General features: G+C 40.2%; 1 long non-coding RNA gene across 1 annotated transcript in view; it reads left to right on the top strand.

The window, feature by feature from the left end:
* LOC134173487 (uncharacterized) overlaps positions 1 to 15,673 on the top strand; it is a 50,588-nt gene that overhangs the window by 8,107 nt on the left and 26,808 nt on the right. The gene's annotated exons all lie outside the window — the stretch shown is intronic.

Raw genomic sequence — 15,673 nt, 5'->3', positions numbered from 1 at the left:
TTGTAGAAAAAAAATGCCTAGAATAACAATACTCAATCAGTTTCATGAATATTAATAGTGCTGAGAGCCTTCATCTAAGTAGTTCTCAAACTGCAGACTTATTCAGTATTGTGCTTATCAGGCCTCCTGGGAGCATGCCTTAAAGACACAGAACTAAAAGCGGTTGCTAGAGCTGAGGAAAAGCTTGTACTGGTTCCTGATGCTGCCTGCAGTCCCACTGTGCACACTTTAGCAGCAGAATTTGGGAAAGGGGGTTAGGAAAACACACACATTCCCACAGACAAGGCTGTAGAGGAAAAGTAGCTTGCTAAGGCTCAGCAGATGGCATCGCTGCCTTCCCCTGGGAGCCTGGGCTGCAGCAGGAACCACTCCTTCAGCATCCTATTTGGTGTGGTAATAGAACTGCACAGAAAACCCGATGCTCCCTAGCAACTGCTACTAGACAAGGTGTGGCCTTCTGGAGTTTTGTTAACACTGCTACCAATAAAAAGGCCATCATTTTACTGTCTGATCAGCAGGTTAGGCAGTCTGAAAAGGTAAAGACAGTTGCTGGGGTTTGGCTTTTCACTCAAGAATTGAGGAGTAGTAAAAAATGCTTTGAAATCATATGCTCTGCTTGGGATCTCTTTATAAAAAGCCAGGTCTCTCTTAGTTTTGCCTCCTGATTTGGCAGCGGCTTCAGAAAAATGGGCTGCGTTTTCCCCTGTCCAGTTGCAGAGGGTAGGGCACTGAGTGTCATGCCACAATTTTAGCATGTGCTGGCCTTGGAGGCCCCTGTCACCTCCACACCACACAGCTCTGTTCCAACCCCAAAAGCTGTGATTGCAGCTTTTTGTACAGCCTTGATGAAAACCAGATCAGAAATAACCCCTTCTCAGGAGGTTTATTTTGAAGCTCAGTCAGCTAACTGCTCCTTTATTTCTTATAACATGGTGATGCTGGGGGCTGGTGCACTGATCCCACCTGAGAACAAGCAGCTAAGGAAGCAGGTTTCATATAGCCAGAGGGTTCACTCATTTGTGTTAAATGGTTGTTAAAGCAAACATAAAATAGAAGCCCCTGAACAATTGGCAGAAGTCACACTGACCTTACTAGGTCAAGGACTTCAGCCCTTTAAATAAAAGGGCAATAAAGTATTTCTTGTAGTGTTGTCATAAACTTACCTGTCCCATGGCTACCATAAAGTCTTCCAAGCTGGATATGACCTAATATTCTAATGTATAAGGTGAAAGATCCTGCATTTCTTTACTTTTACTTTCCATCAGGAAGGAAAGTGTGAAATTTGGTTCATTTTTTCCTGTCAGTCACTTTGATTTTAAGCTCTTGATATTCAGGGATGTGTCTCTGAATGGGATGGGAGGAGATTGTGCCATGAAATTCAAATACGTTCCATCTGAATTTTAGTTTCATCTCTGCTTTTCTTTCAGTTTTCACATTCTATACACAGTATTAACTGCATTTTGTTGTTATATTTCCAGGAAAGTTATTAAGTATCTTCCAATAAGTGTTGAATTGCATACTTACATCCATGTTTATGCTTATTTGCAAATCTGTAACTGTAGTTCCTAAACGTTCAAGTGCGCCAACAAAACCCACAGCATTCACTCTCTTCATCTTATCCCTCTCACCTTAGTAAAATTCAGCAGGCAATCCGGATGAATAGCATGCTGAGGATTACAAAGGATTTCAGCAAAATGGCTGCAAAGCTCAGCTTTGTCATGCGGTGTTATGTTACTACAAACATTCTGATGTTTAAATTCATACACCAAAAATAGTCCCCCTTTAAAATATTGCTACATAAGAAAACTCGGTAATTGTTTAAAAGGTGTAGAATAAGCTGAAATTTTTAGGTAACTGCCTGAAGTTTGTAGTCCGATAATTAAAGCCAACGCTTTATAGCAACTACAGAAACCAAGGAGGAATTCTTGTTATATATCCACAGAATCTAGATGTACTGTAGGAAGATTTGCTCTTTGAAACAGTACATATTTGTCATGGCCAGTGTTAAGATACTGAACTTGGTGAACAAATTGATTAATGACATCTCCTACTTTTTTTTCTTTTCTCTTCACCTGTCTTTCCTTACCTAAGTTAGGTTACAATCTTGTATAACTTTTTGGTTTTGGGGGTTTGGTTTTTGGTTGGTTGTTGGGGTTTTTTTTTAAGCAAAAGTAACTACAGCATGTTTCATGAAGATCCATCTATGGCAATTCTAGCATGGGAAGCGTAGTAGGGTTAATGCATTAGGCTTTTGCTGACAAAGTCCTAAATTCTACTTCAAAATAGTTCACATGTAATATGAATTTTGTTATTTAAATCTGGTTTCTCATCACCACAATTCATAATCTCTGATTAAGAGAAGACCAGCACTGAAGTATCAGATATTTCTGCCTTTTAGGTGGCAAAAGAAAATATTTCTGCCAAACCAAATACAAAGAAAATCACCAATATCTGACAACAGTGAATACTTGAAATCTCTCTCACTCTCTACTTTCTCATCAGTTATAAGCTTCCAAGATAGTTTTGATGCTACAGCCACTAAAGAATTCGGATACCTGTAATCTTGGCAGTGACCAACCTTTGAAGCTTTATCTGCACTGACATCAAAGCCTACCCCTTCAAACCATCCTCCACCTGAGCCAACCATCAGCAGCCACCTACACTGAAGTCCTTACATCTCAGCCCCAGGAGCAATTCAGCCCAGCCTCAGGAATGGGTATTACCTGGAGTGACCTTGCCCACCAGTTTGCTTTGGTGTGGTTCTCTTATGCTGTAGAATTCAAGCAGCAGTACTACAACCTTGTGTTCCTGGCTCACAGCTGTGGCTTGAGAGTCAAGATAAGCATGGAAATAAAAGCAAGGCTGATTGCCTGTGGGCTTTTGTTAGGGGAAGTAGGTAGCATAATGCTAGTTTTTCTGTTTTTAAGGGAAGATGCCCACTAGAGAGTCTTAGGCAGGCTAGACACTAAATAATACTTTTTTAATTAATCTGTTGAAACTTGTATTAGAGCTTTGAGTTATGTGTGTTGGTCTTGTGTGGTGCCAGAAAGCAACAGATACCTTGGAGACTGCTCTTAATAAATGGTATGTTGGATTTGAAAGTAGCTATTACATGTAAATGCTGAAGATAGAGTCTTTTTATGAAATCTCTATTTTTCCTGTATTTTTTCAGTTGGCCTGCTTTTGTGTTAGTTTAATGAAGAGTCAAATAGGAAATTGAACATTCCCCTGTGCTGAGGGTTCTCGGCAGCTTCTGGCTTAGCATGGGAGTGTTCTGTACTGTTGTTCAGAAGCGTCTTTGGGAGGCAGGCACTGTGTAATGTGACCAAAGAGAAACCACAAAAGGAAGGTATTGGGCAACAGATGTCCCATTGGCTAAGTTACTAGTGCTTGACAGTGATGGTCAGAGTTGTAATTTGACAAATAGTAAGTATATAATATAGTTGTTATTCATTATTGTTTGTAAATGTTTCTAGCTGCCTGGTATTACTTGAAATCAGGGTTTTTCAGGTGTTTCAGTATGTCTAGAGATTCAAAAGATGGGGAGAAAAACAATTTCAAGTGTATACCTAGAATCAGTTGTGTTCTGATTTGTGTAACTTGAAATGTTATCTATATTGGTGAAAAGGTATCTATGAGCAAAACACTTATTCCAGCACTGCAGATCTGCAGGTACAGCTCTCTGATCCCTAAAGGTATTTACTGGGTCAGAGGGAGAGATTTGTAATTCTGACTTCAATGGCACTGCACTGATTTACATTAACCAAGGAGTCTCAGTGTGCTTTTTAGCCTTATCTGCTTGACAACTTGACCGCTTTCTCATGAGACTGGGCTGTTTTCTGTTCTTAGGCTCTAATCTTCTACACAGTAGTGAGTGTCATGGCAACTGAGGAGCTACCACCTGCAGTAGGCAAGCAAAAAACCCAGAACTGCTGCAGGTTAAAAAACACTTGGAAGGAAGGCTTCAGTAATGAAAAAAAACCCAAACCGCCAAACAAGATAGACACTTCAAACTGATCTCTGTGGGTTTTCTTGTAAAGTAACACAGTGGCAGTAAATGAGCAGCACAGCTGGGATGTCTAACAGCAATGTGATGGTTCAGTTGGACATGTTGGCAAGCAGCAGGATATGGGCAAAAATTTGGTAGTTTCTCCTGCCTATGTAGGAAGGAGGCTGAAGGCAGCAAGCTCTGGAAATGTTTAGGTTCTTGTTTTGATAGATGTCTGTGGCCAGAGAAGCAAAGATGAAACTTGCCTTTGCACAGCTAGGAACCAGATAAAATCCTTTACAGTACTTATTCCTAATGGCCATGCAAGAAGTGCAGTAATGGTTTGCTGTGGTGTGAGCTTTTGAGGAGGAGCTGCTGGCTGGAATGTGCTACAGTACAACCCACCAGGTGGCTGTGGAGCAGCTTGGTGATGGGGAATGCCTCAGCAAGAGGTTCATCACTCAGGTAATCCAGTGATGTATGTTGAGGGATCACAAGTATGAGAAACACTAATTAAAAAAAAAAAATCTGGTTCACAATTCAAATCCTCTTAATATACTGACTTCCAGATAGTCCAATGATAAGTGGAAGAGAAGGAATGAGTTTGCCATCTAACTCCCAGATCTTGGATTTTCACCTCTATCAATATCCTCCAGCCATACCCATGTGTCCTCAAAAAACAGGCTTTTTTCTAAGTGTATTGAAGACCCTGCATGGGGGGCATTTTTCATAACTGACTTCCCACTCCTCCCTATCCCAGTATGTCCCTTGGGTTAACTGCCTCCAACAGTACAGGCAGTAGTAGTACATCTGCTTCTGCCCGAGGTACATCAGTTTAGGCATAATCTTGGGATTGAGAAAGTATATATTTAACTGTCAAAAGAATAACAGCTTGACTTTATCTCAAAATCAATGATGAATAACAGGCCTAAACATGCTTGTGCAATCTGTGTAAAAACATCCTCTTCTGCTCCCTTATAGACATCCAGTGGGTCTCTTTCAGATGTTGCTGATTCTGCAAAGTTGAAATGTACTCCTTGCCACTCTTAGCAGCCCTGCTAAGTGTGAATGCTATCGGTAATTCAAAGCGCTGACAGATCAGGTGCTGAAGCTGTTGGGTTGAGAGTGAGAGGAGCTGTGTAGCTCTCCTCTGCAAGCTGCATGACTGCCCACCCTGGCAATTATGGGAGGGGAGCCTGCCTTGGGCAAGGTGGATGGTGTAATGCCTGAATTGCCTTTGTCTCAGATGAAGTAAAGAACTGAATTTCCAGATGGATAGCAGTTGCAGTATCCTTTATATGGGTGGAGTGAAAGATAGCTTTGAGCTATATTTTTGCTTCTGCCCAGCTCAAACCTAGGAGGAATAAAACCAGACCCCAGTACAACCTGGCATGGACTAAGTCCTGCTCTGAGTTATGTCCTGCTCTGAGTTATCTCCTGCTCCCAGCAGAGATAGCCAAAGCTCCCTGCTTTAGCTCTGTACCACTCCTGTATGGAAAACGTGGGTGCAGAGTGAGGTTAAAGGGGAAGAAAAACAGAGCAGCATGTTGTGCCGGGAGGAACTCATTATATTTATAAGGCAGCCAGGCTGGGGGCCAAGGAGTGAGATGCTTATGTGGCAATGGAATAAATTCTATAAATGCAGTTTAGAATGGGTGGGAGGATGAAAGTAATTAATTTGTTTTATTCTTTTTAATTTCAGCTTTATATTCAAGTATAAAACATCTTATGCACAAATGCAAGAACATGTAGACTGAAAGTAAAAATAATATATGTGACTTCTCATATTAATCTGAAAGAGATTAGTGGTTTATTGCTGGAAGGATTGCTAAGGAAGTGAGTTCTTTTTTTCTTTAGCAAAAAGAAGCAAGCCATGTCTGTCTAGGATCAAGGATTGTGTTAGGAAAGCAGGCAGAGAAACATCAAGACAATATATAAGGCGTGGAATTACATGCAAGGAAACAGCAAACAAAGCCATAAATTTGGGGTCCAAGGAAAGACAAGGGTAATGAAATGAGGAGCCTACTGGGAATAAAATGTGTGTATGGATGTGGGCAAAACCCTGACAAGGTTTTCTATGAAAGAGAAAAAAATCATTAGGGTTTTATATTTGGCATTTTGAATAGACTGGGTGGGGGGGGGAAAGGCATGAGATACTGAATAGGCCAAAGATGAGATGGCTATAAAATTTTAAACTGTAGTATTTCAGTTCCCCAATGTAATGGGGTAAAGACCCTAATAATAAAACTGTAGATGTCCAACAAAGGTGTCTCCTGTGGGATTAAACCCCCCAGTGCTCCATGTCTTTGTGAGGTTTAATGGACAGGGGACTGCAGAGATGGGATACAGTGAGCTGTGCAGGGGACTTGGCAAGCCTTGCTTGACAAGTCCTATTTGCCACAGCACTGCAGAGGCAGATCCTGAGGAGGGAACTGGGACTGACGTTGGTGTAGAGGCACTTGCCAAAGATGCCCAAGCTGCTGAACCCTTGAAGCAGCTTTGTCAGGGTATGAGGAGGACACAAGACAGGCTGCCGCTGGGGCACTCCTGCTTGCTGCACAGGGGTTGTGTTGGGGAACAATGTGGCTCCAGAGCTGACATCACTGAAGTGTCAAGTGTTACTGATTTTAAATAAGAGTTTTGGCTGGTTGGTTTTTTGCCCTAGGTTTCCCAGAACTATACAAACGTAGCTGAATTTCCCAGTTGATAGTTAATGACATGGAGATGGGGGAAAAGTGAATCACTGAGGCTACAGGAAAATTTATCTGCAGGAGAACAATAATGCCATATATCAACAGATTTTTTTGTTCTGTCACTTGATAGTTTATCAAGCATAAGGCACCAGCTTGGGATCTTTGTAGACTGAGAGCAATTGCCTGTCTATACCTGAATTATTTCAAGGTTGAAAAGGGCTTCATGATACTTGTATGGGAGTTATAGAAAGAGTCGTATAGAGATGAATGGTAGCTGGACTGAGGCCAAAACCATTACATGTCTCTTTGTAGAAGTTGCATAAGCAGAATGAGTAGATCATTTCCCTCCCTATTCTGCTCTTGTCTAAGATCTTTCTTGTCATAGATGATTATAAATAAAAAGTAATTAATTTCCCCTTTAATTCATTGAAGCTTTGGCACAAAGTGTTGTAAACAAGTTCTGAGGTCTAGTGTATGGGAGCATTAAACCTATTTATTAATAACACTTGATCAAAAACTGAGGGAGTAGTTTAGGGCTGGTGTTATTTTGTGCTAATATGTATATCCATAAATAGTATTAATTTGAGTCTTCTCTGACTAATCTTGTGTTCTCAGAATAGATGCACTCTGTGCAAAATAAATAGAACGGAGAGGGGCCATTTTAGTGCTGCCTGCCTGGACCTACGAGTCCACCCCCAGACTACATCTCTTCCTGTGCTAGTGGAATGCACAAGGATAATACTTCAATTCATGCCTCCTGGTTTTTGCTTTCAGTTCAGTAATTTGGCTCAAGTGAGGTAACACAAAGATCTGCTCTTTTTGACTACAGTCTTCTAGGAGTTGACTAGCTCTGCTGTTATATTTTTAAGGTTTCCTATAAAACTCTTCACAAGGCTTAAAAACTCAAAAGAATTATCTATGATTAAATTAAGTGCTAGCAGTATGTTTAACCTAAAGTATTTAAATTAGAGCAGAGGCCTTTCATTGTTCATGTGTTTTCTAAAAATAAATCTCTTCTGTGAATCCAACTAATGCATGGCTATACAAATCCTTAGTTTTCCTCTAGGGCTTTGGGCTCCTTATTTTATATCCACTCAGTTATTTCTCCTTGGTTACTCCTTTTATCTGTGTACTCTGACATTCACTGTCCCATGGATAGTGATGCTCTGCACTTATCCCTATAGCATTGTCACCCAAGCCATCTGAAGATGAGCCATCTTCAGAAAGATTCCACTTTGCTATCTCCGTGAGTCCTATTTTTTCTTTACTCTTTGTGAATAAAGCATTAAATCCTTCGACAGGTCTGGCTATATAGTGACTAAAAGAAACCAGATTTCTTAAATTAACCTGGTCTTGGAAGTTGCTGTCTGATTTGTTCTGCATTAACTCTGTACACAAACACCACACAAACTAGTGGATAAGAAGTATCTATTTTCCTCAAAGAAAATGCTTGCACTTATTTGAGGGGAGAGGGAGAAAAAGGGAGGGAACAATGTTATCTAGTTTTGTTCTTTCTTAAACTGCCCCTATTTTGCTACAAATATTCTTAAGATTTGTTGAAAATAATTTTATACACTGGGAAAGTAAATGCTGATTTTAAGCAATCAGGGTCAACCTTGCAGTTCTTACTTGAGAGAAGTCCTGTTTGAGGAAAATGGTCAAAATATAGACTGTAAGGATAATTTTCAGTGCTTTAACAAGAGTATTTTTGTACCATTTGGATTGGTCTGCATGGCTAGCATCAGATAAGACAAAAGGTCTGGTTGAATGTCATACTGCTCTGGTGTGCTGTGGGAGCCAAAACCACATATTTCTGTGGAAGAAGTGTTGGTTGTGGGTGACCCTCTCTTGAAGTTTTCCTCTGGTTGTGCCAGTGACCAACATGGCTTCATCCCCTGGGGTCATACCCTTACAGCTGATTGCATCAGCACAGTGAGCATCTCACAGCCCCACAGCTGCAGCGAGCCCCAGAGTGTGGGGCAGATAACTGGGGTCAGCAGTGTGCTCCAACAGATGCTGGGCACCCCTTCCTTTGCTGTGGACAGAGCAATCAGCTTGTTACCAACCCAGGCCAAAGCCTGGGGAGCAAAGCAGGCAAGCCAGTGTGTTTGGGAGAAAGAACATTTCCCCCCCTGTCCTATGCTTCAGGAGGCTGCTGGCAAGGCAAACTACCCACAAACCCTGGGCTCCTTTCAGAAATTCAAATTGCGGTTTGATGTAGAATCGCACTGTGGCAAAAAGAGCTTTGCAGCTGCAGGTTGGGGTTCTCTCCTGGGGGTGGCAGAGTATCATTTTGAACCAGAGCTGGGTGCATCAAAGCCAAGGTATGGCTGTGAGAGTTCCTAGTAGTGCAACTAGAAGCAAAAATATTCCTCTGCTGATAGCTGAGGGCTGCACAGGACGCCTCCAGCCTCTTGCCGAAAAGACACTGGTTCACGGCAACGCCATGTCCAAATATATATTAAGAAAATCTGGATGAGGGGTTTTGATAATATTATCCCACTGTGTGCACAATTCACTCATTTCTAATAGTTTACTGGACATTTTTCCTGTGGTGAGTGGGGCTTGCTGTGCTCAGCAGGAAAAATGAAAAGCAGGACAAGTGTATAGATACTTTAATGAGGGTGTGTGCTTATTTTTGGTAGCTGCAATTTGGCTACGGTAAACTGAATAATGGATGTTAGAGCTGATCTATGGCAAATGGTAATAAGGCAGATAAATTGTTGCTAAAATTGCATCTGCTGCCTGAATGCATTTGCTACAGAAGTTGGAGAGACTGGGGGGAGGTTTTGGTTGTTTTTTTTTTTCTGGGTATTTCTGGGACCTGTTTCAACAAAAAGCCCAACTAGCATCCCTGAGAGTAGAAAGCCAATGAAAGTCAAGTACTATGTTTATTAAAAAAGGGGGTGGGGGTGAATCTGCTGGAATTACTTGAATAAGGAATTAGTAGGACTGCTTCTTATTGGAGAAACTTGCTCGTTTTGATACCTTGTCATACAAATCCCAGTGACAGCAGCAGAGCATATGCCATTTGCTCCTTATTTCAGGTTGTAAAAGAACAGAATCAAAAGTCTGATTACAAGTAAATCCAAGTATATTCATAAAACCTATCAAATCTGGTAAACATCAGAGATTACAAAGCAAATCTTCAACTTCTGCTCTATCTATGTTCACATTACGCAAGTGTATTAGTCTTTTCAGCTTATGAAGGAAATAAAATTTGAGATAATACTGCCTTCCTGGTGCTGATAGTAGTATATGCATCAGCACTGGGCATTGCTTCCCAAAATTACATATGTAAGTTCAAACTTGTACTTCTAGCAGTAATTTCTGGGTGGGTATTTATGTACTACATTTTCCTTCATGTATTTCTAGCAGTAATTTCTGGGTGGTATTTTCCTTCATGTATTTCCTTCATATATTTTAAAAAACACAAGTCTCAAACATTAGTTTCTTCTATGAATTGAAGTAAGAATAAATAAAAAAACACTGAGTTGACTGGGGGGGGGGGGGGGGGGGGGGGAGTTAATTGAACTAATGAGTTTCACTCCACTTCTAGACTTGATGTTAGTATTGTATTTGGAAAAATACTTTTGTTTCAAAACTTTCTTCTAAAATATGTTAAATTCCCTTTTGCAAATTTAAGATTACTGAAAAATTGAAAACCACTGAAACACCTATATTTAGAAATGTTTGGGTTTGAGAATTCATCCCTCTCATGAAAAAGCAGGTAGTCAAAAGATGTCCTGAGCCTTCTATTGAAAGACTAAAAGAAAAGAAGTCAAAATTAGCTGAATAAGAGCTAGATACATTTGTTTTGTTCCCCTTCTCTTTGATGGTTCTAGCACATCTAATCTCTTAAAAATTGAGCGAAGGAAAGAAACCTCATCTTTATGCCAAAGTTCTCTTTAGTGTGTATCAAATGGCTTCCTGTGTCTTTCAGGTGCTCAAATTAGCAGTTTTTTTTCCTCCAGTTGCCAGAGCCAATCTGGCAATTCTCAAGCTACAATTATGTATTGCTGGTATGAAAATAACCATTGGGAATCTGCTAATCAAAAAAGGCAATTAAACCTGTAGGAGTGCAAACTGGGCTGCAGTAATGCACTAAAATAGTCCCCAGCTGGTGAGTGTGTCGGTGTGACTGTGATTCTCTGTACCAGTGTCTTGCTGCTGCTCAGGCGCCTGGATGTGGAAATAAGGGTCAGTGTGCTTCCAGAGCTGTGCTGTTTCTAACCTTTCTTCCTTTAGTGTTATATTTCAGTTATGCTTCTAGCCTTCGTTAGCACAGAAAGCTGATTTCCCACAGAGCAGATGATAGCATTGGCACTAGCACATGTATAAAGTATCTTGTGTTTGACCATTTATGTAACTGCACAAACCAACTGCCCCAGGACTGTGTGTCATATTGCAGAGAGGGATGATGATACTGCCTGTTCCAGCCATGCACCCCTCTGCAGTGTCTGCTTGGAGGGTTGTTTGGTAGTAAGAAAATACTCCCAGTCCACAGCATGTGGGATTCCACTCAAAATCAGGCCAAGAAACTGATCCAGTGCAAAACCAGACCCGAAGCAACTGTGTGCTGGAAGGGCATAGCAGCTTGTGGGAGAGTGACTGGTGCTGCCTTACATTGTCATGTCATACTGCTGCTATTTTCACTAATAATCACAGAAAGCACGGCTTAAGCCTTTCTTAAAACCTAAGCAGAAAATAAATGCTTGGGATGCATTACCATGTATGTTGATAATGGTGGTGCAGGATTTGTCCTTTGCTCATCTGTCATAGAATCATGGAATGGTGTGGGTTTGAAGGGGCCAACCACCACCATGGGCAGTGAAACCTTCCCTACACACTTTACTATCTTGTCTCCTCTTGCCAAAACAGTTTTCCCCCATGAAGCCTTCCACCCTCCTTTTAGTGCACATTGGAGGAGCACCTGATCTGTGGGGCAGCATGAAGGTATTAATAGGGTCAGAATGGGGTGTGAGTGAGTGCTTGGGGATGGAGAGTAACTCTGTGTTACTTCTGGGGCTCTGTTGTAAAGTCCTCTCTTGCAACTCCCTAGAAAACTAGACAAGTGTTGCCCCAAAATACAGACCTTTTTGAGTCTATACCTGTACCAAAGACAAATTTCTTGCTCATGTGATGTTTGGGGGGGTGGGAAAGTTAGAGGGAGCTAGGGTTAGGGAGATAACTGTTTCTGCCTGGTCATTGCTATGATGGTCTTGTATTGCGATAGCTTGAACATGAAAAGGATTAAACAGAATTAGAACTGACTTCAACTGTCTGGATACTACTGGGCCATTCTGCTCTCCTCTAATGAAACTGTCTGTTGCAAAAATTGATGAAAGTAATGCTCTGAAAATCTGAAAAGTCTGAAAATCACTTTACCGGTTTTATTAATCTAGAGACTCCTATTTTGGTGCTTAACTAGAATGACCTGGGAAATGGTTGATGTTGATAGATGTCTACAGTCACCCAAGGAGAAATCATGGGAGTAATCACCAGTTTCATTGGAGCCAGAATCTGATTGTTGATAAAGACTATCTGGAATATCCCAACAAAAATATAATAAAATAAAAGCAGCTTTCTTCCTTCAGTAAAATAAATGTCAAAGCACTTCTGTAGTTGAACAAGCCAGTGCACTAGCATTTTCTCAGCTTGAATTTGAGAGCAGATGAGTAACATATCTATGTACCACATATATCTTTGCACATCTTCTAAGGCCTGAGTAATCTTGACATCAATAACACATAATTAGCACCCATTGACTTGAATGGATTGGCAGGACTATGGAGAGAAGAGAACCTGAAGAGACTAAAAACTGTTTTATCCTTTATTAGAAGTTCTTTAAAAATCTCAAACTCATATATAATTAAGAAATATTATGACTTTGAAATATTTACATTACAAAATAATTTGAAACAGCTATTTGATGAAAGTTGCACATACAGCAATTTCCTATATAGAAAGTAAACAAAAGTGGTTTTTTTTATAGCTCTCCATCAGGTTTAGTATTACAAAACAATTTTTTTATCTTGGATCACAAGTTATCTGTGGATCCATGACTTGTGACTACCTGGAAACTAAAAACCATGTTCTTTTTTGCCGAGGTTAATATTAGTTACAAGTGCAGGACTACTGTGGTATTGGTTAACTGCTGTCAATGCCAATAACCTTGTTTGTAACTTTATGGAGGAGCTATTTCTGTGGTGTGGTGTTTGGTGTGTTTTTAAATTCTCTGTTAAGATACTGTTTTAGCATATGTAGGAGAGATGTTGGTACTTCATTATTCTTCCTTCTATCCACATCTTTCTCCAACAATTCCTCCTTTCAGTCCATAGCTTTTCTGCCTTCTGTAGGACAAAAAGTGATCACGCTGTAAATTAAATATCAAATTATCTTGAAGTGCTGGATAACTACTGAAATACTTGAAGAAAATGGAAGAGGGGGTAACAGTTCTTGGGATCATTGCATTTGCTATCATTTGAGCAATGCTTTGTACGAGTGACTTTGCATACTTTCAGTATCTGCTGAGGGTTAATGACTTAACAGTTGGTGGTATATGTTGCAAACTGGTGCGATTAGGTTAGTTCAGATCAGGCTGGTGGTGAGGCATAAATACTGTGTAGGGCATGATAATATTGAAATAAGTCTGCTAGTATCTTATCTGCTGTCTGGCTGTCCTCCTTTTTTCTTCTGTGGGTGAGGGAACCTGACTGTGTGCATCATTTAGGGAAAATTATGGTGTGTCAAGCAATGATTTAAAGGTAATACTTGTAAACTGGAATATTATAATATTTTGGCTGTACTAATGTAGGAGTAAAATGGCCTAAATCCCCTGTAATTCAAACCATCTACAAGAATAAAATATTGTGATAAAACTGTGCAAAAGGAAATGACCAGGAACAGATGGCAAGTGTAAACCAAACAAGAGTGCAAGGGGCACACAAGTGAGCAGGAAAGGGAAATGCCAAATAGGGTGAGGGAGGACAGGAGCCAAGGCAGTGACCGTGCTGGCTGATGCTGTGCCCATGAACCCGAGGTCCACAGCAACTTGGCTGTCACCTGAGTGAGTACATGCTGAGTGATGGCTGTGGCAAATGCAGAAGTTGGTGTAAAAATGAAGATCAAAGGAAGAGATCAGAAGGGTGAAATGGGAGAGTGTAGAGCCAGGGTGAGGTATGGGATGAATGAGTGATCCCCCTCCATAGCGTTTCTGTTCAGAGGGGAAGAATAACAGTGATATAAAAATGTTTGAGGGAAAACAGAAATACTAAAAATCATATTTGTCTGGTACAAAGGCAAGCTATTAGAAATATTCATAACTATACTGGAATGCAAATTACTTACCACTTGGTCTCCTTCACACGAGGAGGACAGCATTTGATGCCAGCCATGATTTGATGAAATGCCATATTTTTCAATAGTAACTCAACAACTATGAGATTTGCACTTTTAAAAAGCAGAAAATAGAGGTAATTTATAGCCAGAATTTGCCAAGATAGTGCCCAAAGCGTTACTTTGTGGTTTTTTTAAATGCTTAGGAAGTTCCTGAAGAGGAAAAGAAATTTCCTGGCATGCCAGATTTTAGGGAGGGTAAATGGCGTAATCTAGATAATTATAGAGGTCTATCCTAGACCTTAGTTCTGGACAAAACTGATTTTAAGCGTTGATACAGAGATTGATCTATCATTGACTCTGGAATAAGAATCAATGCTTATTAACATGAGTTTACAGAATACACATTCACTTAAAAATTTGTTTGTGGGTTTTTTATGTGAAAGTAAATCTGAGAATTTTACTTGACATAGTACAGATTTTATGTGGCAGAAGAACTTTGCAGAATCACCATTAATCCCAAACCAACAGCATGCATGACACAGCTGCTTTTCAAATGGCAGTAGCAGACTGTTAGTGATTTTCACTGTCATAGACGGTGGCTAGGACAGGGTAAAGGATCATCAGCATGTCAGAACTGAGTTATGCCATACAATGTCACTTTGGGGGGGGGTGATTGTTTTTCAGAAGTAATAAAATAAAGACAAGGACTCCAATTCTTCATGTCCCAGCTGTGCTTCAGGTCCCTTTAGAGAGAACATAGTGGCTGCTGGCTGCAGAGCTAAATGGGCTAGAGTAAGGTGGGCTGAGACTGCTGAGTCACCACTGACTGCCCACCAGCCTCACAGCAGTTAATGGTCTCAAAATAAATCTTTCCACCTTGTACTGTTAAAGAAAACATCCTCTGTTTTGGGCGTCTTCAGGTTACTGCTTTGCAAACTGCAGGAAATCTGAGCATTCTGGAAAGAAATTGCTAACAAGGCTGCTACCAGAAAATATTAACTTCCATTTTTTGAATTTTCTAAATTTCAGTCTTTCACTTTTTTCCTTTTGTCACTGCATTATTTTAAATAAATATTCTAGAAAATGAGTTTACTGCCAGGAACTTGTGGAAATGTTTTTAAAGAAAAAGTTGTGAAATATGACCTTAAACTTTTTCAAACTTAGTCAGCTAAGCAGGGAAAATTATTTTACCCCCACTCACATATTAAATCCAATATTTGCAATAAATTCTTTTGGAACAATGAATAGATCTTTTACTCTTTGAGGAAATTACTAATCAAGTCATACTCAGTAATGAATGAATATGGATAGCTGTAAATATTTTTTCCTTTCCTATTTTGGCTCGTTCTCAGTTACTCAAAGCTGAACCCTCCTGTGTAAGTCTGCTGCTAGTGACACTTAGCTGTCATCCCAGAGGCTTGAGGTGTTTGTTTGCTGTCTTTAACCAAGCTATGCATGATACCACAGTAGTGAAATATTTGCAGGCAAAACAAACCCAATCATATTAAACATGTATTAAGTGGGAAGAAATTATGTATTTAAATAGATGAGGACAGGTAGGATGTGATAGGGTAGGATATGAGATACAGTAGGATATGAATTTAATATTTTAAATAAGGTGGGGTAAGCTTTGCACAGACAAGGATCCACT

Source organism: Pezoporus occidentalis, unplaced genomic scaffold (genome assembly GCF_034315485.1).
Source record: "Pezoporus occidentalis ecotype Australia unplaced genomic scaffold, CSIRO_AGI_Poc_V1 ctg53, whole genome shotgun sequence".
NCBI classification, from domain to species: Eukaryota; Metazoa; Chordata; class Aves; order Psittaciformes; family Psittacidae; genus Pezoporus; species Pezoporus occidentalis.
The sequence above is the reverse complement of the archived record's forward strand: the minus strand, read 5'-3'. Positions and strand labels throughout refer to the sequence as shown.